The following is a 21,904-nucleotide window of genomic DNA, read 5'->3' as shown; positions in this document are numbered from 1 at the left end:
CAAGTCTTCTTCACTTTCAGCAAGAAAGGTTGTGTCATCTGCATAATGCAGGTTGTTAATGAGTCTTCTTCCAATCCTGATACCATGTTCTTCTTCAGAGAGTCCAGCTTCTCTGATTATTTGCACATCATAGATTGAATAAGCATGGTGAAAGGATACAACCTTGGATGCACACTTTTCCTAACTTTAAACCATGCAGCATCCCCTTATTCTGTTCAAAGGACTGCCTCTGTTCAAAGGACTGCCTCCTGATCTATGTACAGGTTCCGCACTAATTAAGTGTTCTGGAATTCCCATTCTTTGCAGTATTATCCATAATTTGTTATGATACACACAGTTGAATGCTTTTGCATAGTCAATAAAACACAGGTAAACATCTTTCTGGTATTTTCTGCCTTCAGCCAGGATCCATCTGACATCAGCAATGATATCTCTTGTTGTACATCATCTCTTAAATCCATAGAATAGAATGGGACATTAGATAAATGTTCCAGTAAGGGAGTTTCATTGTCACTAGTTACCATGAAGCAACTGGACTGTGTTTCATGGCTTAATATCTTACAAATTTTGCCCACTTATTCCCCCACTTCTGTGCTTTTGTAAAAATCTTTCCTTTCTTCCCACCAATGTCCTTCCAAGTGACCATTTCCATTCTTTCTTTCTTCTTCTTTTAAATCATACTATATTTGAATTTTCAGTTTTGGGGCTTGTGTATCTTGGTCCTGTTGTTAGAAGCATTATATATATACAAACACCCACATACACACTCTAAATTGAGTATCTAGCCTTAATTTTGCATTTGATTTTTTTTTTCTTAACGAGAATGGCAAAACCAGGAAGTAACCTGAGGCACCAAGAGTATAATTTTTTTTTTTTTTTGGTCTGAGAATGATGAATTGGTGAGAGCACCCCTATTCCTTGGAGTCCCTGGGTGGTGAAACAGTTAACACACTTGGCTGCTAACCGAAGGCTTGGAAGATTAAGTCTACCCAGAGATGCTGGAAACAAAAGGTCTGGTGATCTAATTCTAAAAATATCAGCCATCGAAAAGCTGTGGAGCACAGTTCTACTCTGACACACCTGGGATCGCCATGAGACAGAGTTGACCCAGTGGCAACTGGTTGACTGGGCCTATCCCACAAGGATAAGTAGAAGGGGGCTGAAAGGGTCAGAAGCAGGAGAGGTGGTGTGGAAGTGTAGAAAGGGTGCAGGCTGACAAAGCTAATGAATAGTTCCGAGGTTAAGTCTTGGATCCACTACTTGGAGCTGTTTGGCCAAGGACAAGTTATTTTCTCAGTCTGTTTCCTCATTTTTAATTTGGTCATACCAATCTGCTTTGAGGGGACACTGCAAAGATGCAAAGAGTGCTGGCACACACACACACACAGATACGCATGCACACAGCAGTGCCTCACACAGGGACAGGACAGGTATTCAAAATTTGTGAACCATCATTAAAAACCATTTTGATCCTAATGTCTCATGGACACAACCTTGACCGCAGGCCCACAGGTAATAGATATACAAGCTTAAAGTCACAGAAGAAATATCAGAATTTTACTTTCAAAATAAGGTCTCTTAAATGAAGAGCCTGGTATCTTCTCTACATCTTCTCAAGAACTCAGCAGAGCGAGGAAGCTTGGATGAATGGCCCTTTGCTTATTCCACACTGAAGGCATGTATGAATAAGAACCCCATCAATTTTATTGGCGATTATATGCCTAGAACCTAACGCAGTGCCTGTCACATACATGTTATTCAATATTTATTAATGATTGGATGAAGGTGTGTTCACAAATTACTGTACTTGGCCTTGCAGTTAGACACATCTCTAGGGTGAAGATGGGGATAAAATAAGAGTATGGCAAAGGCCTTATTCTGTCCTAACACCAAATAGTTCTTAGAAGATTTTCAAGGTTGCTTTAGAGTTTACTTCACATATCTAATATAACCCAAAAGCTTACAATAAAGAATAACTAGGAACTCTAGAAAAAAAGTTAAAACTTAGACCTTTCACATCTCGTGATGAATGTAGCAGCAAAGATGTTCCTTAAATTATCTTAAAAGCCCTACAGCAGGGTTGAAGAAAAAATTATGTTAGAAAATAATTTTCTATGGATAAGAGTCACCAATTTTCTAGCAATCAGAAAGGAGGTGCAGAATTATCACCACAGTACCTGCTATTAGACTCTTTCAGCCCAATATCCCTAACAGAAGGCGTGTATCAGGCACAGAAGACGACTTTTCTACACTTTATTTCACTAAGACGTTGACCTGGGCGCTGATTCTTCCATGTAATGCAGAAGAGCAGATTACAGTTTGTGATGATTGCCTACAGCGTGAGAGAAAATACATTTCTGCAGCTGAAAATTGCATGTAGCCTTCCTCAAGAAAAATTGCATCTCTAATTGCAACTTTTAACAGGATTTACATGACCTAAAACACATTTTTAAGAGCCAGACAGCATTTTCATGCCTTCGATTTTGGGTAATTATTTTTATAGCTGAAAGATTTTTACTGTCTCTCATATTACTTTTGGCCATAAACAAAAGAACTTTTGATTTTCAGCTCCCTCTCTGTTTCAGAAAAAAGAAAGAAAGAAAAAGAAATGTAGAGGTTTTCTCCCCAGAATCATTTTCACTGGGAAAATGATTGCACTAAGCTGATTAGGAGAAAACCTGTTGCCGTTGAGTCAATTCCAACTCATAGCAACCTTATAGAGCAAAGTAAAACTGCCCCATAGGGTTTCCAAGGCTGTAATCTTCATGGAAGCAGACCGTCACATCTTTCTCCTGAAGAGCATCCAGTGGGCTCAAACCATGGACTTTTCAGTTTGCAGCCCAGCACTTTAACAACTACATCATCGCGACTCCTCCTGGTTAAAAAAAAAAAAAAAACTTATCGCTGTTGAGTCAATTCCGGCTCATAGCAACCCTATAGGACAGAGTAGGGTTTCTAAGGAGCGGCCGGTGGATTCAAACTGCCGACATTTTGGTTAGTAGCCATAGCTCACCACAGCTCTTAACCATTGTGCCACCAGGGCTCCCTCCTGGTTAAGAGAACCAAAAAAAACCCCAACCCAATCCACCGCCATCATGTTCGTTCTGACTCATAGTGACCCTGAAAGGACAGAGTACAACTACTCCATAGGATTTCCAAGGCTATAAATCTTTACAGAAGCATACTGTCATATCTTTCTCCTGAGGAACTGCTGGTGGGTTCGAACTGTCCATTCTTTCAGTTAGTAGCTGAGCAGTTTAAGCACTGCACCACCAATTCTCCTTCTCGTTGGGAGAGGTAATGGTTCATTAGCTCAGCCTGGGGGCGTAACTCTATATCTGACATAGCTGTGGGGGCAGCCTCTTAAGCCCACTACATCCATTCAAAGCAGCTGGCTGAGTGCTCTCACTGAGATGACTTCCAAAGCCTCCACCTGTGTTCATGAAGTCAGTTTTCCACACAACAGCCTGAGTGAGCCTTTAAATGAAATCTCATCACTCTTAAGCCTAAAAGTCCAATGACACCCCCTGGCATTTAGAATGATGTCAAAATCTTATCCCATGTCTTACATGGTCCCCATGATCTAGGAGGACTTCTCTGGCTAGCAAAACTTAGGAAAATTTTGAGAGAGACTGTCTAAAACCTTGGATCTGTACATATGTCTATGGTTTAATAGGTTTGATCTGGACATGTGATCTACATTCTTTTCAGCGGCAATTCGCCCAAGCCTCTCCTTTCTTTTTGCCTGTTATCACTCTGGTATATATCGTGAATATCTAGTTCTGTAAATATCTCTGGGAATTCCTGGTTGGTACAAATGCACTTGGCTGCTAACCAAAAGGTTGGAGGTTCTAGTCCATCCAGGGAAGTCTTGCAAGAAAGGTCTGGTGATCTAATTCTGAAAGAAAGATCAATCACTGAAAACCCTGTGGAGTGTATAGTTCTACTCCGACATACATGGGGTCACCATGAGTCAGAGATGACTCAACAGCGTCCGGTTTTATAAATACCTAATAAATCTTATTTCCTTTTCCTTCTAGCTAGACTTGTCCCAAACACCTGTACTGGGAGCAAAGACTCTGGCATCGGAGTAGACATGTTCAGACCTGGGAAATCTGAATGAAATATAAGTTTCACTCAGGTGATCTTTGCATTGGATACTTTTGCATCTTTTATCCCAATATTAAACATTGGTAGTTTACACAATTATAAACCAGTCTGACCCTTGGAGACACATCAACAACAAGCAAAAGACAGCTCTCTGTGGATGTAGGCAATCAACTTGGGGCAGAAGGAAAACTCCAGAAATGGGCACTTCAGAGCTTATTCCAGCCCTGCTGCCCACTACCTGGCTCCTCTCCTAACTTCTCCCTCTATCAGTTTTCCCAGGGATTCATCAACTTTGTTAGCCTTCTTAAGAAACTATCTTTAGAATTTTTTGATTCTCCCATTATACATTTATTTATTTTATTTGTCAGTTTCTACTTCTATCATTAATTCCCTTCCTTCTGCTCTTTTGGGAACGTTAGTTTGATGTCACTTCAATATTCTTGGAACAGATACTTAAATGATTACTTCTCAGGCTTACTTTAATATATGCATTTAAGGCTATAAATTTTGTCTATTCACAGCTTTATCTGCATTCTTCAATTACATATTTTTTTTGTTTTAATGATATCTCCATTATTGTTAACTTAAAAGTACTTTCTAATTTGATTGTAGTATCTTCTTTGACCTATGAGTTATTTAAACATATATTGCTTAATTTCCAAACTTTTGGTAATTTTCTGTTAGTGAATTCTAGCAAAATTTCAACATAATCAGAGAACTTATACTTTAGTATTTTAATTATATGACATTTGTCAAGACCTGGGCAATTTGTTAAAAATCCCACGTGCACAGTATGTGTTCTGTAATTATTGGGTCCTGTGCTTATAAAGTTTTTTGGTTATATCAAGTTCGTTAATTCAGTTTGTCATATCTGCTGTATTTTACTGATTTTTTTCTAATAGTCAGTTCTATGAGATACTGAGAGAGAACTGTTTTAACCTTCTACCAGAATCATAGATTTGTCTATTTTCCAATATATTACTGTATATTTTTGCTGTACATATTTTGAGGTTATATAATTAGGTGCATATGCATTTGTAATTATCATATCTTCTTGGCAAATTGACTCTGATTACTTTGAAGCCATCGCTCTTTATGTCCAATCATGATTTGATTATTGTCTAAAAATTTGCATCCTCTGATATTAATTTGCTACAATAGTGTTCTTTTGGTTAGAATCTGTATGGCATATCCTTTTTCAATCCCTTTTCTTTAAATTTTATATTTAAGGTGGGCCTATTGTAAGCAGCATATAGTTCCAAAAACATGAGGCATATTTAAAGATGCAAGATATATGAATATGGACGACATAGAAGAAAAATATAAGGAGACTGGATTTTCAACAAATGTAAGTCTACCCTTCAGACTCTTCACTCCTGTCTTCTTAAACCTACTGTTGTTTTATGTCTCTGATATGAACAGCTGAATACAAGTTATATCAGAATAAAATTTCAAAGAACTATTAATACGGAACTAAATATTTTATTCTTATTATATGTTAAACAGACTTTTATACACTGCCTAGCACCTGAACTATAATTGATAATACCAAAACTCAGGACATATTTTCCCACCAAAACATCTAACTGAGTTCAAGTGAACTTCTATGTCTCAACACATTGGTTAATTGGACAAATGCTAATACAAAATTCAGTTATATATTTTATCTAGCTGATTACTTGCTATCTCTTCCTCTGATATTTGTATGCATGCCTATTCTCTCTTCCCCTCATCCATCATATTAGCTTTGCTTAGGTTTCTATAAAAATCCCTGTTACTAATGATATGAGTTGTGTGACAGTGAACAGCTTACATTATTTACAGTCTGTGGTTTGGAGGATACAACAGAAAACCATCAAGTACAGTGATTTACTCAGTTGCAGTACACAAAGTATGCTAGCCCTTCTAAGTACAAATAATTGTTATGATTATTTAATGATATATACAATGCCTATTATTAGCTATTTTTGATGTATGAATACTTGAGAGTCACTGTTTCTAGTATCAGCGAGAACAACTCAATTTTCAAGCAAATAATTGTCAATGCTAGTAGAAAAAATCTAACTCTTCCCCTCAGACTTATGGATGGCACCATATTAATGTCAAGGTGCTGTATCTATAGTTATGAGATAAAGCCTGATCCCTAGCATGCCAATCTACAGGAACACAAAATAGCAAGAAGAAAGGTATGCTGAAAATAATGATTTTCACAGATTTTTGAAACCATGCTTTGGACAAATCAGTCACCTGAGGAGTATTGCTTCTTGGCAGTCTGTCTCCTATGGTTTCAGAGGAATGGGAGGTCATACATAAGCTGTAAAACTGTAACTTCTCTGAGTGCTTACGTACAGTGGTGACACTACACTGTCATCAAATGAGTAAGTGAAAAAACAGAACAAGGTAGTTGGTCAATTTCTAAGCCATTCATCCATGGAAACTAGGACTTGGGGAGCACATTTATCAGAGATTAGAATCCCCCAACTCACAACATCCTTAATTTTGAAATTAGTGAGAATTATATTCCAAATTTGAAATGTTTCAACTTTAAACAAATGCAAAAAGCACTGAGAAAAACTTAGCAGCAGTGAAGTTCTGTTATCATAGCCTTAGGCACTGGGATTCCTGAGAACATTTGTCCCTTTGCTGGACATAAGTTTGAAATGGTCTGTCTACTTATTTAACATTTTCATGTCTCTATTTCCGTTTCGTAAATGAGCAGATAGTTATTGTGAAGGTTAAATAAAGGTATGACATTTTCTTATGACAGAGGCTGAGAGTTAGAAAGCAAAAATTGAGTGCTAGTGATCACTTTCATTATCATCCTGATCGCCATCACAGTCATCACCTACAACATTCTTTCTCATGCTCTCTCTCTTTTTCTCAATCATCTTCTTGACTGATACACTCACCCATAACTTCCAAGTTATATATGGTTCATTTACAACAGTGGAGGACTCGTCTCAGGAATGCAGGCCTGATGGTTTCTTCCTGTCTAGGTGGCTAAGCCTTATTCTGCATGTATTGAGGGAATGAAACTAACCCTGCTACTCTGTTCACAGATAGTCGGACCAAAAATGGTCATGAGCTGAAGAAAGCCATACACGTACAGGCCATATATACCTTGAACCCTGGTGGCACAACATTTAAGAGCTGGGCTGTTTACTGAAAGGTTGATGGTTCGAACCCACCCAACAGTTCCACAGCAGAAAGACCTGGCAATCTGCTCTCGTAAAGATTACAATGTAGAAAACCCATTACGTAGGGTTGCTATGAGGCAAAAATCGACTCCATGGCCCCTAACAACAAATATATATGTGTGTGTATATACATATTTTTTATATACATATATATGTATATATATTTATGTACATATACATGTATGTGTGTGTGTGTATATATATATATACACACATATGTATACAGAGAGACAAAGAGATCTATATCTACAGAGACAGACCAGCTTTAGCACCCCTCTCTGGTTTCCATTTTTTCCTGAAAAGTCTTTATTTTAACCCTGCCCCTTCCCTGCCATTTGTTCTTGTTCACTGCCTGACTTCTCCATTAGCCTAGTTCTCCAACCCTGGCCCCAGCTGCAAGAAAGAAAATTAGCACAATAAGGTCTCCTGGATCCCACAAGAGCTCTGCATTTATAGACTTCTCATTAGTTCCACCTACTTAGACTTGTAGTCAGATCTCATTTCTTGGAACAACAAAGCTACCCTGATGGCCACTTTGTTATCCCTTCCTTGGGATTCTGTCCTTTCCCTGCCTTAGTGAGGACAAACGCACCTGGGTCTGCACCACAATTTTTTATACTGGGCCCCCAAACTCAATACAGGTGCCTTCAGCCAGGCACTGCAGCGACTCACCAGAGGAAAAACATTCTTTGATTTTTTTCCTTTTTGTCAAGTGGACTAAGGATTCAATTATTTGAAAAGTAGAGGATTTCAATTAGAACAAGTTTCAGATTAAGAGCAACGCTTAGTCTGTGTAAATATTTTCCTTGTACAGACCAATTCATTCAGCCACATAATCATTTGATTTAAGGCACAAATTTAACATGGATTAGAAATTCATTTTTCAAAAATGCTTTCTGGAGGTGCCCCACTTACATGAATTAGTTTTTACATGGTATGTTATGCTTGCTATTTCTTTAATCTCCCCACTTGGCAGATCTAACCCCAAGAAGCTGTTGTACTTCTCCCAAATACCTTAGACCTCGGAAGAGAGAAGGCGCTTGAATTTTAAGCCAAACCTTGCCACCAACACAAGGCAAAATGGCAAGCTACCTGCAAATGTGGCAGAAGAATGAAAGAATAATATATTAGAGGACAACATACCTAATAGGATGTGGGTTATGGGCTACTGTATGAATAGGGCAGAGTGGGAAGCATCAATCATTTAGTAACGCTCAACTCTGCCCTATACCTCACAAGATGGATTACAGAGACTAAGGTAGGTCCACAACTTCAAACATCAAAACTTGGTTCTTCACTGTTTCACTGGCCAGTAGCAAAGATGAAAAAGATAGAAAAAAGTATGAGTTGGGGGTTGTGTTGTTCCTGTTAAAAGTTTGTGCACAGAGAGTAAAAAACAAACTGCAAAGCCAGATATTGACAACAAGACCCAGTGAAGCAACAGACGAAGAAATTTTATTTAAATAACTAGTGTGTCTGGGGGATGAGTCAAGTCTCTACTTTTAAAGAGGGTGCAGTCTACGTGAGGAGGCAAGGCTAAACTGTGTAAAAGCAATCACGATTCAGAATACAGTGCAACAGGTGAAAATTGTCATAAAATGTTACCAACAACATCATCCTCAACCAGATCAGTAAACCGTCCTGTGTGGAAACTGGTAACTTGAAAGAGGACTGGATTCAAATATAAAGAATCTGGATGCTCAAATGGTATGATCAGGACAATGTCTCTGTCTGCTTTGGTCTGGTTTCATTTATTCTTAGGCAGGCTTTATCTTTCCATATTGGGTAAAAAATTGGCTACTAGTTACTCAAGGCTCATATTTTATAGGACTTTCTACCTCTACAGAAAGAGTACTGACACAAGACATTTTTGCCATCTCAGTTCTTCCTCCTGGGCACATAGGAAGATTCATTTTCTAGCCTCATTTTCACACTGTTGGCACCATGCAACTGAGCTCTGTGCATTGAGATGTGGGAAGAAATGGTCTAAGTCTCATCCAGGCCTGGCTCTTAAAAATATTTTGCTGTGTCTTTCAGCTCTCTCTTCCCTGGTACAGTGACCTTGGAAGCCATGTGTTTTATATGGTGCAGTAACAAGTAGGAGGAGTTTGACCCAATACACACTGGGTCTTCACTTGAGCTATAAATATGTCTTTATATTGTTAAGCTCCTGAGATTCCAGACTATTTGTTGCCGCATCATATCATAACCTCTACTGATTAATGTAAGTACCTGGTTAATACAAACATCAGAGACAATTCTTAATGATCTGTCTTGCATTGCATGCCAACCTCTAAATTATGCATTATGGCCACAAGTTTGGAGTAATCTGATTGGCCTGGTCCAACTTGTAACTAAAAAACTACCCTGAAATAAACCATATACACTATAATGAGGAATCAGTCTGCAAAGGAAAAGAGACAGGAAAAAAAAAATGTCCACTACATGTTCCATAGACTTTGTCTTATGGTAGGTAACTCATACAAAAGAGAACTATCGATTTCCTAGAACACTGACAATGTACGACCACATTTCACCAATATCTGAAAGGAAAATCTTCCTGCAAATAAGTCTATCTTCCTGCAAATGGTCTATCTCCATAACGTAAATCTATTCAACATTTTAGATCAATAAGCAAACATTTTCTTTTGCCTGAAATTTTTCCTCTGCCTTACACCTTATTTCATACCTAGAAGTTAATGTTGCTCAATTCAGTTCCCTTACTCAAACATAGAAGGATTTGTGTACATTTCTTATTTTTCACCAACACTGTCATCTGGCTTTGTTTTCATTAAATGTTAATTCATCCGTCTTTGGGAAAAATTAAACTTTTTCCTTGCAAATTCTATGGAAGTAGAATGTTACATTGAAGGGATTATGATTGGTATTGTATTTGAGGGCATCTCAACTACATTAATCCTATACTGGGGTCAATTTTTGTTACAGAAAATATCTCTTGTGCTTAGGAAATAATACAGGGAATGCTAGTATTCAAAATGCACAGAAAAATCCAGTCTCTCTTTGTACTGTGGGTTGTAGAGGGCAGAGTTTTTAAAGACATATGATTTTTCTCACTTTAAATTTCAGACTTTCTAGGAGAAATTTACTTTCACAATTGGGCATAAACTTAAAAAGAATTTACTGTTAAAATATAAACTTCCTTGTCTTAAGATGAAATTTTCTTTATGCTTCAAAATTATATTTGGCCTCATACTATCAATGGACACTGTACTGAATGTAATGTATTTTAGAGTAGTAAAATACATGGAAAACAACAAGTGCATATCTAAGTAGCCATATCAGTAATAGACCTCTTAAAGTGTTCAAGAGCAAAGATGTCATCTCGAAGACTAAGGTGCGTCTGACCCAAGCCATAGTGTTTTCAATCACCTCATATGCATGCAAAAGCTGGACAATGAATAAGGAAGATCAAAGAAGAATTGATATCTTTGAATTATGGTGTTGGTGAAGAATATTGACTATACCATGGACTGCCAAAAGAATGAAAAAACCAGTCTTGGAAGAAGTACAACCAGAATGCTTCTTAGAAGCAATGATGGCGACACTACGTCTTACATACTTCAGACATGTTATCAGGAGGGACCAGTCCCTGGGGGACGTAATGTTTGGTAAAGTAGAACGTCAGGGAAAAAAAAGGAAGACCCGCAATGAGATGGACTGACACAGTGGCTACAACAATGGGCTCAAGCATAACAACGATTGTGAGGATGGTGCAGGACCAGGCAGTGTTTCATTCTGTCGTACATAGGATTGCTTATGGATATTATCCTATCATTGACAGCACTGTGATTAAGGATAGATCTTGAAATGTTCCTTTTGAAGATGAAATTGACACCAGTCCTCTTCAATTTGTTATTCCCAGCGTAGTAGACCATATGACTGTCCATCGCAAAATGGCAAATACCAGTCCATTTCAGCTTACTAATGCCTAGGGTATCAATCTTTGTACAGTCCATTTCATTTTTGATGACTTCCGATTTTCCTAGATTCATACTTTGTATATCCTTTCGATTACTAATGGACGTTTGCAGCTGTTTCTTCTCATTTGAGTAATGCCACTACAGCAGATGAAAGCCCTGAAAGCTTGACTCCAGCCATGTCATTAAGGTTGACTCTACTTTGAGGGAGCAGCTCTTCTCTAGTCATCTTTTGAGCGTCTTCCAACCTGAGGGGCTCGTCTTCTGGCACTATATTAGACAATGTTCTGCTGCTATTCATAAGGTTTTCACTGGCCAATTTTTTCAGAAGTAGGCCACCAGGTCCTTCTTGCTAGTCTGTCTTTGTCTGGAAGGTCCACTTAAACCTGTACACCTTGAGTGACCCTGCTGGTATTTAAAATACCAGTGGCATAGTTTCCAGCATCATAGCAACACACAAGCCACCACAATACAACAGACTAACAGACGTGGTGGAGATAAATGGAGATATGGAGAAAATATTTAAGTTGTCAAGGATTTCATTTTACTTGGATCTACATTCAACACCCATGGAAACAGCACTCAACAAATAATATGACATGTTGCATGGGCAAATCTCCTGCAAAAGACCTCTTTAAAGTGTTTGAAAATCAAACATGTCACTTTGAGGACTAAGGTGCGCTAACCCAAGCCATGGTAATTTCAAGCATCTTATGTATGTTTTTTTTATTTTTTTATTTTTTATGTATGTGTACGTGCAAAAGTTGGACAATGAATAAGGAATACTGAAGAAGAACTGATGCCTTTGAATTGTGGTGTTGGCAAAGAATATTGAATATACCATGGACTGACAGAAGAATGAACACGTCTGTCTTGGAAGTATAGCCAGAGTGCTCCTTGAAAGTGAGGATGGTAAGACTTCATCCCACGTACTTTGGACATGTTATCAGGAGGGACCAGTTCCTGGAGAAGGACATCACACTTGGTAAAGTAGAAAGTCAACAAAAAAGAGGAAGACCCTCAACAAGATGGGCTGCAACAATGGGCTCAGGCATAACAATGATTGTGAGGATGACACAGGACTAGGCAGTGTTTCACTCTGTTGTACATAGGGTGGCTATGAGTTGGAACCAACTCGACAGCACCTGACAACAACAACAACCAGCCACGTGTAGGTTCTTACTCACACATTAGCCTGGTATGCATTTGTAAGCTTCAGCTAGAGCTTCCTCAGGTAGCTTGAATGCTTCTTGGCATCCATATCCATGTCATTCCTAAGTAGGCTGCCCATCAATGATGGAAGATTCCTGTGGAGTTGTACATTTTATATATCTCCTACTCCCTGGTAAATCTGGTATTATCCCTGTTCTCCTCTGTCTGCCGTAATATATGTTCTACATAAACAAATCTTAAAATTATATTCATTTGAAAAATGCTCAATTTTTTGCTTATCTTACTATTGAGCTCTTTAGTTATATTTTACTGGCTGCAAAATTTTTAGAAACGTGTTTACACTCTCTAAGCGTTAATTTTAAAACTGAGGCAAAAATACAAAATCTGAATAGCTTGTGTTATGGATTGAATTGTGTCCCCAAAAATGCATGTCAACTTGGCAAGGTCATGATTCCCAGTATTGTGTGATTATCCACCATTTTGTCATGTGATGTGATTTTCCTGGGTTGTGAATCCTACCTCTATGATGTTAGTGAGGCAGGATTAGAGGTAGTTATGTTAATAAATCAGAACTCAGTCTACAAGGTTAGATTGTGCATTAAGTCAGTCTCTTTTGAGATCTAAAAGAGAGGTGAAAGCAGAGAGACAGGGGAACCTCATACCAGCAAGGTCTTTGGACCTGGGGTTCCTGTGCGGAGAACATCCTAGACAAGAGGAAGATTGAAGACAAGGGCCTTCCTCCAGAGCCAACAGAAAGAAAGCCTTCTTCTGGAGCTGGAGCCCTGAATTCAGACTTCTAGCCTCCTAGACAGTGAGAGAATAAACTTCTGTTTGATAAAGCCATTTGCTAATGGTATTTCTCTTATAGCAGCACTAGATAACCAAGACAGCTTAATATTGATTAAAAAAACTAAGTTTGTATACAAAAACCTTCCCACAATTACAACTAGAAGCACAGATGGCTTCACCAGAAATTTGTATAAAACATTTAAAGTAGAAATAATACCAGCTCACCACAAACATATTCAGAAAACAGAAGGGAAGGGAGCATTTACAACTCATATTATGAGGCCAGAATAATCCTGATACCAAAACTAGACAAGAAAATTACAAACCAATATTCACTGTCAATGTACATGCAGAATACTTGACAAAATATTAGCTAATCAAAAACCAACACTATATGAGGAAAAAAAAAGTAAATTTTCTTGCAGCAATGCAAGATTGTGTATGCCTTTGCAATTAAATATAGTTCACTACCTAAAAAGAATACAGGATATATAAAATTATAATTAAATCTATACACATATATAAAAAAAGCATTTAACAAACACGGATACTTTATTGATAAAAAAAAATCTTAGCCCACTTGGAATAAAAAAGTCTTGAATTTTATAAAGCACACATATGAAAGATATACAGCTATGAAAAAAAAAATTGATGATGAAATGTTGAAAGTTTTTCCTTAAGATTGGGGACACAGCAAGGATGCCCCTTTTCACCATGTCTTTTTACCATTGTACAAAGGGCTTATCTACAGGAAAAAAAAAGAAAGAAATATAAGGCTGTTATGGACTGAAATGTACGCCCCCAAACTATGTGTTAGAATGTTAATCCCTATTCCTGTGAATGTAATCTGTTGTTTAGAAATAAAGTTTTCTTTGTTAAGTTAACGAGGCCATACCAATATAGGGTATGTCCTAAACCTAATCACTTTTCAACTTTGTAAAGAGCAGCATAGACACAGAGACACATGGTTGCACAAACAAGGAAAGACAGAGACCATGTGATGATCAGCTACAATCCAGAGAACAAACAGATGCCCAGGGCTGCAGACAAGGAAGAATTTGACATGACCAAGACCCTGATTTGGACTTTTAGCCTGCAGAACTGTGAGAAAATAAATTTCTGTTCTTTAAAGTCACCCATTTGTGGTTATTTCTGTTACAGCAGTAGTAGGAAACGAAGACAAGGACACACAGATTGGAAAGAATACAATTATATATGTGGGAAACCCCAGATACAATTATATATGTGGAAAACCCTGAAGAATTTATACACAAAAAGTACTGCAATTTAATAAGCAAATTCGGTAAAATTACAAAGAACAAAGTCATTAATTGAAATACATTTGTTTTTATAGACTAGGAATAACAACTGGAATATTAAATTCAAATACATGATTTATCATTTCTTAAAAATACTCAGGAATAATTTTTTTAAGTGAAAGAACTACACACAGTGGAAAAGAAAAAACCTTGCTGAAAAAAACAAAAGCAGTTAGAAATAAATGAAGAGACAATCTATGTTAATATAATGGAAGAGTACATATTTTTAGATGGCAATTCTCTCTTATTTGATCACAAGATTCAACTTAGTCAAAACTCCAATAGGATTTTTTGCAAAAAAATCACGTTTATTCTAAAGTCTATATGGAAATGCAGGGAATCTAGAATGGCCAAATTAACCTTGAAAAAGAAGCGCAAGGTTGAAGAACTCTCACTATTTGATTATAAAAATTCTGCAACAAACTCAAAAGCATTTAATAGTAGCATAAGGATAGAAAAATAGGACAATGAAACACAATAGAGAGTCCAGAAATAAGCCCACACATGTACCATTGATTGATTCTACAAAGATGTCAAACAATTCAAAGAGGAAAGCACTCTTTAATATATAATGACAGAATAACTGAACATCCATATAGAAGAAAATAAACTTCAACTACTGTTCTACATTATACATAAACTTAATGCCATAGATCACGGACATAAATACAAATGCTAAAATTTTAAAACTTTCAGAAGATAACATAGGAGACTAACTTCACAACCTTGGCATAGAAACATTTAATTTAGCAGCCCATTGAAAGCACTACCATAAAATTAAATAGAAGGATAAAGTAGGCTTCATCAAAACTAAAACTTCAACTTTTCAAAAGACACCACTGAAAAATGAATAGGCAAGACACTGAATAAGAAAACATGTATCTCTCAAAAGACTTTCAGCCAGAACATATATAAGGAACTTCTACACATCAGTAAAGAAAAATAAACAGCCTCATGAAAGATGGGCAAAAGACTTGAAAAGATACTTCACAGAGAAATATATATATGGCAAATAAGTGCTCAATATCATTAGTTATCAGGGGAATGCAAATTAAAACCACAATGTAATACCACTTCACACCTACTAAAAAACAAAACCAAACCTGTTGCCGTTGAATTGATTCTAACTCACAATGACTGTATAGGACAGAGTAGAGCTGCCCCATAGAATTTCCAAGGAATGCCTAGTGGATTTGAACTGGTGACCTTTTGGTTAGCAGATGTAGCTCTTAACCACTACGCCACCAGGGTTTCCTCACACCCACTAGAATGACTAAAATTAAATGGCTAACACATTTATTCCAAATTCAATTATCTTAGCTGGAATTATGCAGCAGATACAATCACCTCAAAAAGGAGCCAAAGGAGGAATATTGAGAGATGCTCAAGGAGTTGGGATTAGGAAAAGAGCCAGAGAAGGAGATACAGGCAGTCAGAGAAGTAGAAGGCCAGCAAAACCAAAACACCGAGTATAAGGGAAGTTTAAAGATAGCCAGGTCCAGAGAAGCCAATTAATGTGCACTCTGATACTCTCTGGAGTTCATCCTTAGGGGAATAGTGTGACTCAAAAATAAATTATCCATATAGTGGTGGAGATAAAAGCTAGAGTGGAAATAGCTAAGATTAATGATAAAGGAAGAAAGACAGTTTGTTTACAAAACTCTTGAAAAAATATACATTCTGGAAATAAGAAAGCTAAAAGACTAGCTTGAGGACGTATACAATTGAGGAAAATCTTCTGAAGAGAAAAAGTCAAGTTTGTTTATAGGTGTGGAAAAATAGCTAATGGAAATGGAGTTAAAGGTATAAGAGGGAAGGTTGACAAATGATGGAGCAAGATTCTAGAGAAGACAGAAATAAACAATAAACTAGAAGCGCACATGGAAAAGTTTAATAAAAAGTAAAGACACAGAGCAAGCATATTTTCACGTGCCCATGTTTATTACAAATATATGCTGAGTTCATTAGTTTAATAGATAGGGAGAGAGAGAGACAGACAGAGGAAGAGAGTGAGAATGAGAATGTGTAAGTGGCATAAGTAATATATATTCCCAAGGGGCAAATATTGAGCACGCCTCGATTGCTATATGAATCTACAAATTTCTTTTTTTTGGGGGGGGGGATCGACTTACGAGTTCACATTATTTCACTTTGTTTGGTCTCTCATTGCCGCTCAATCTTTCCCTTTTACCATTCTCTTGTTAAGCCATTTTGCCTTCTCTTTATCACAATGTTTTATCTACCCAATAAATACCAAAGCTCTTTAGCAAAAATGAAGCCATCAATTCTTGGACATTACCCTTTTTCCTTAAATAAAACACCTTTCATATAACATCTAGCTTACCTAGAAAGGTGTTGCCTTTCATTTAAGATTGACAGTCTACAGAACATAAAAATCTTTGTCAGAACGAAAACTCATTTTCATTAATTCCTGGAAATATTCAGACTATTAAATTTATATTATCAGCACTTATTCGTCATTACCAATCAGAGTAAGTTCTTTGAAGAAATACTATAATCTAATGTAATAATACCATCCAGAGGTAGAAATTACTATATTTTCATACCGTTTTTTGCATACCTTATAGGATCCCTTAGAGAAGAAATTTAGAATAATTTGTCCCTTTTTAAAGCCTTGCTATACCAATCAAATTAAACAACCTATCCTTTTTCAGTGCACTTTTCAAATAGACCAATTTGTACAAAAGTTTCTCAGAATGACCACTAAAAGCTCAGATCATTAAACAGGTGCAAGAAGCAGTTTTTCTTTGAAGAGAAAAAAACTGAGATTTTGGACAGCCCTATGAAAAATGCCAGCCATGGCCTTCAACTTGATACTCAGACACTACTCTCTAGACCATAAGCAAACTCTCAGAACAAAAGGAGACAGTAAACCACATAAACTCACTAGTCTGTGAGGCCAGCTCAAAGACCAGGCTTATACAATACCACATAACATAAACAACCCAGTTTCTTAAAAAGCATACAGCAATTCTTTGGTTAGGTTGACTAAGTCAACAGAAAAACAGGTTCTAGATAAAACTTATGAACTTGCCACAGTCCCTGATGAAGGGATCTCAGACCCTCCCACAACTCTGAGCACCAAATAAAATTCCCCCAAAGAGGAAAGAAAAGACAACACAAATGGGAGCTCATTTTCCTAAAGTAGAAGGAAAACAAGACAGCAGTTGGGAACTCATTTTCCCAAAGTGATCACTGAAATTGCAAATTACTTCTAGTATATTCAGCTTATAGTGTTTTTTGAACATGAACCACAAACCAGTATCCCGGTAAGGGGAAATACAGACTCATTTATTAAGAATGTTAAGAACAGGTTGAAACTTTGATCTCCTAGAGTAAAATAAAATTCCTAGCAGGGTTGGGAACAGCTTCCTAGTCCAGCGTGTGTCATTAGATTAGGTCAGATAATTCAGGGTGAAGTCCACTTAAGAATACGGAGTTGAAAACTGCTTCAGATCCAGGCTCTGTTAGATTTAAGCCAGAATTTTCAGCAAAAAATTCGCTCAAGTGATCTCTATGATTAAAAAATTCTCATCCTTTTCTTGTTTAGAACCTTGGAGTTTGGCCCAATTTATTTTTTCTCAGAAAAATCTTTGGGGATAGAATCTATAAGTTAGTTCTGTACTAGAGGCATTGGCTTTTATAGCTAATGACTTCTCTGGGTCTGGAAAACCAGGTTCGTATGTTTCCATCAGAATTCTAAATTCCTGGATGACATTTTAAGGATCTTCATGAGAGTTAGGAAATTCCTTTACAATTATGTGAAGTTCTGCTTTAGACTAAAGAGTAAAGGAAACCTGTGGAGGTTTATTAGTTTCCTCTGGGTATCTTATTTTAAGACATTTTCGAGACCACATCAGTAACTAGTTTCTCTAGATGTTTTTTATCAGGTTCCTTGGAGTAGAGCAGGAGTTCAGAAAGGGTATTAGTAGAGGAATAAGAAGGTAGAGAAGGATATAGAGTCAGCTGGCAGAGGAGCAGAAGGAATGGGGATAGAAGAAATAGGGGGCAGGCACCTGACATTGCATTTCCTTTAGTTGTTTGGTCAATTTAGAAACCTTATGCTGCTTAAAGGCAGTTTTCCAAAAACAGGTGGGTATGAGGATGGAAGAATGTTCATATAAGTGGCTGGGGTGCCGGAAGGCAGCCCTGGCAAGTTCTTAGAACTACCATTCCCCATTCTATCAAAACAGGGGGTTCATACTTGCCACTGAAACCTGCATGTGCACCGAAACCTAGTGGTACACTTAGACCTGAAATGAGTACTCAAAAGAAAGCAAATAGTAAATTCAAGCTTAATGGGCTGAAACCTTTGGTCCTCCCAAAGTCAAATTAGAGTATTAACAGACCTGGGAGTACCATAGTAACAGCCCTCCCAGACTTAATCTGGCAACAAACGTGTCAAAATATCTAGAACATAAACTGAAAATGAAAGTCAAAGAGTCCAACAATAAATCTTGAAGAGTGTCAATGCAAGGAAATGGAGCTCATTTCGAGATGTTTTTTTACCTGGGATGGCTCCTGGGAATCTGCATAGACACAGGTTCAAGGGGCCTGTGCTAGTACCGAGAATTCCAAGTCCTCGATGTCCTTGGGGCTGCTGAAGATGATGTACCTTCAAATCCCATGTATCTGACACCAAGAAATGTCTAAGAGTAAGAACGCTCACTCTGTTAAAATAAAAGCAGAGATTTATTGAGGGTAATACAGTTCAAGAGTTGGGGGAACACAGGACAGAGAGAAATCTACTGAGTGTCCCCAAAAATGGAGGGAGAGATGTGCTTTTATAGTAAAGATGGGGAAGGGGAGTGTGTGATGGTCACATGGCCACAAGGGGGGTATGTCATCTGCAACTACCATCTTCATGGAACATCTTGAGTAAACTCTTTCTCCTACAGTCACATTTCTGACACTCCACCCTTATTTACTAAGAGCTGCTAAACTGAATTCCTGACCCCCACCCTTATTTACTTAAAAGTGGCTTGGGGCAAGAGCTAGGCTGGTTTTAGAAGACAATTGATAGGAGTCCAGGGTCTTCTGGTCCCACCCAGCCAGAGGCCCAAGTCCATACACTTATGAATGGGAAGTAGTCAAGGTCACATTCTCAGGAATTCAGGCACAGGAGCTTGTAACAAAATGGAGTTTTGATTCAGACTTCATGTCAACCATTTTATTATGCCATGTGTATGAGTTTTAGAGATTAGTTATCACAGTAGATAAGACTCTCCCTGAAGACAGATGTACTGAAGATTCCTGGATAGCCAGGAGGATCTCTAGTATCCACGACACCCAATAATTGCCCCACCAATGAGGCACTTGAAGATATAGATGCTTGACACCAGAAGAAGAACATACATGATGTGGCCAGCTGCCCAACAGGAAGAACCGCACTCTCCAGAAAAACATTATTGATCCTGGATTCTATGCTTTTGCTGTGGCCCCAGTCACACCGAAACGGACCTTGTTACAGCTGACAACCAGTAAAGCTAAGTGAAGTAAAATATACATGGTGGTAAATTTGAAATGCATTATTTACTCAGAGCCACAAAGTAAATGGCAGTATATTCCCATCTATGCTTACACAAAAATCCACAATCAGTTGTTTCAGAGTGGATGTTCTAGTAAGGCACCATTTTTAATTCTTCTCTAACCCTTTAAATGATCCTGGGTACTCTTTTTTCTTGATACGGCCTCTGTATCAACCTCCCTGCCTTGTTGTTGTTGTTAGGTGCCGTCGAGCCAGTTCCGACTCATAGCGACTGTATGCACAACAGAATGAAACACTGCCCAGTCCTGCGCCATCTTACAATCGTTGTTATCCTTGAGTTCATTGTTGCAGCCACTGTGTCAATCCACCTCGTTGAGGGTCTTCCTCTTTTCCGCTGACCCTGTACTCTGCCAAGCATGATGTCCTTCTCCAGGGACTGATCCCTCCTGAACACATATCCAAAGTATGTAAGATGCAGTTTCGCCATCCTTGCCTCTAAGGAGCATTCTGGCCGCATTTCTTACAAGACAGATTTGTTCATTCTTTTGGCATTCTTCACCAGCATCACAATTCAAAGGTGTCAACTGTTCTGCAGTCTCCTTATTCATTGTCCAGCTTTCACACGCATATGATGTGATGGAAAATACCATGGCTTGGGTCAGGTGCACCTTAGTCTTCAGGGTGACATCTTTGCTCTTCAACACTTAGAAGAAGTCCTTTGCAGCAGATTTGCCAAGTGCAATGCGTCTTTTGATTTCTTGACTGCTGCTTCCATGGCTGTTAATTGTGGATCCAAGTAAAATGAAACCCTTGACAACTTCAATCTTTTCTCTGTTTATCATGATGTCGCTCATTGGTCCAGCTGTGAGGATTTTTGTTTTCTTTACGTTGAGGTGCAATCCAAACTGAAGGCTGTGGTCTTTGATCTTCATTAGTAAGTGCTTCAAGTCCTCTTTACTTTCAGCAAGCAAAGTTGTGTCATCTGCATAACACAGGTTGTTAATGAGTCTTCCTCCAATCCTGTTGCCCCGTTCTTCATATAGTCCAGCTTCTTGGATTATTTGCTCAGCATACAGGTTAAATAGGTATGGTGAAAGAATACAACCCTGACGCACACCTTTCCTGACTTTAAACCAATCAGTATCCCCTTGTTCTGTCTGAACAACTGCCTCTTTATCTATGTAAAGGTTCCTCATGAGCACAATTAAGTGTTCTGGAATTCCCATTCTTCACAATGTTTTCCATAGTTTGTTATGATCCACAGAGTCGAATGCCTTTGCATAGTCAATAAAACACAGGTAAACATCCTTCCGGTATTCTCTGCTTTCAGCTAGGGCCCATCTGACATCAGCAATAATGTCCCTGGTTCCATGTCCTCTTCTGAAACTGGCCTCAATTTCTGGCGGTTCCCAGTCAATATACCGCTGCAGCCATTTTTGAATGATCTTCAGCAAAATTTTGCTTGTGTGTGATATTAATGATATTGTTCTATAATTTCCACATTCAGTTGGTTCACCTTTCTTGGGAATAGGCGTAAATATGGGTCTCTTCCAGTCAGTTGGCCAGGAAGCTGTCTTCCATATTTCCTGGCATAGATGAGTGAGCACCTCCAGCGCTGCATCCATTCTCTGAAACAGCTCAACGGATATTCCATCAATTCCTGGAGCCTTGTTTTTCGCCAATGCCTTCAGAGCAGCTTGGACTTCTTCCTTCAGTACCATCAGTTCCTGATCATATGCCACCTCTTGAAATGGTTGAATATCGACTAATTCTTTTTGGTATAATGACTCTGTGTATTCCTTCCATCTTCTTTTGATGCTTCCTGCGTCATTTAATATTTTCCTCATGGAATCCTTCACTATTGCAACT

Source organism: Loxodonta africana, chromosome 16 (assembly GCF_030014295.1).
Source record: "Loxodonta africana isolate mLoxAfr1 chromosome 16, mLoxAfr1.hap2, whole genome shotgun sequence".
Taxonomy (NCBI): Eukaryota; Metazoa; Chordata; class Mammalia; order Proboscidea; family Elephantidae; genus Loxodonta; species Loxodonta africana.
This window is presented reverse-complemented; position numbering follows the sequence as displayed.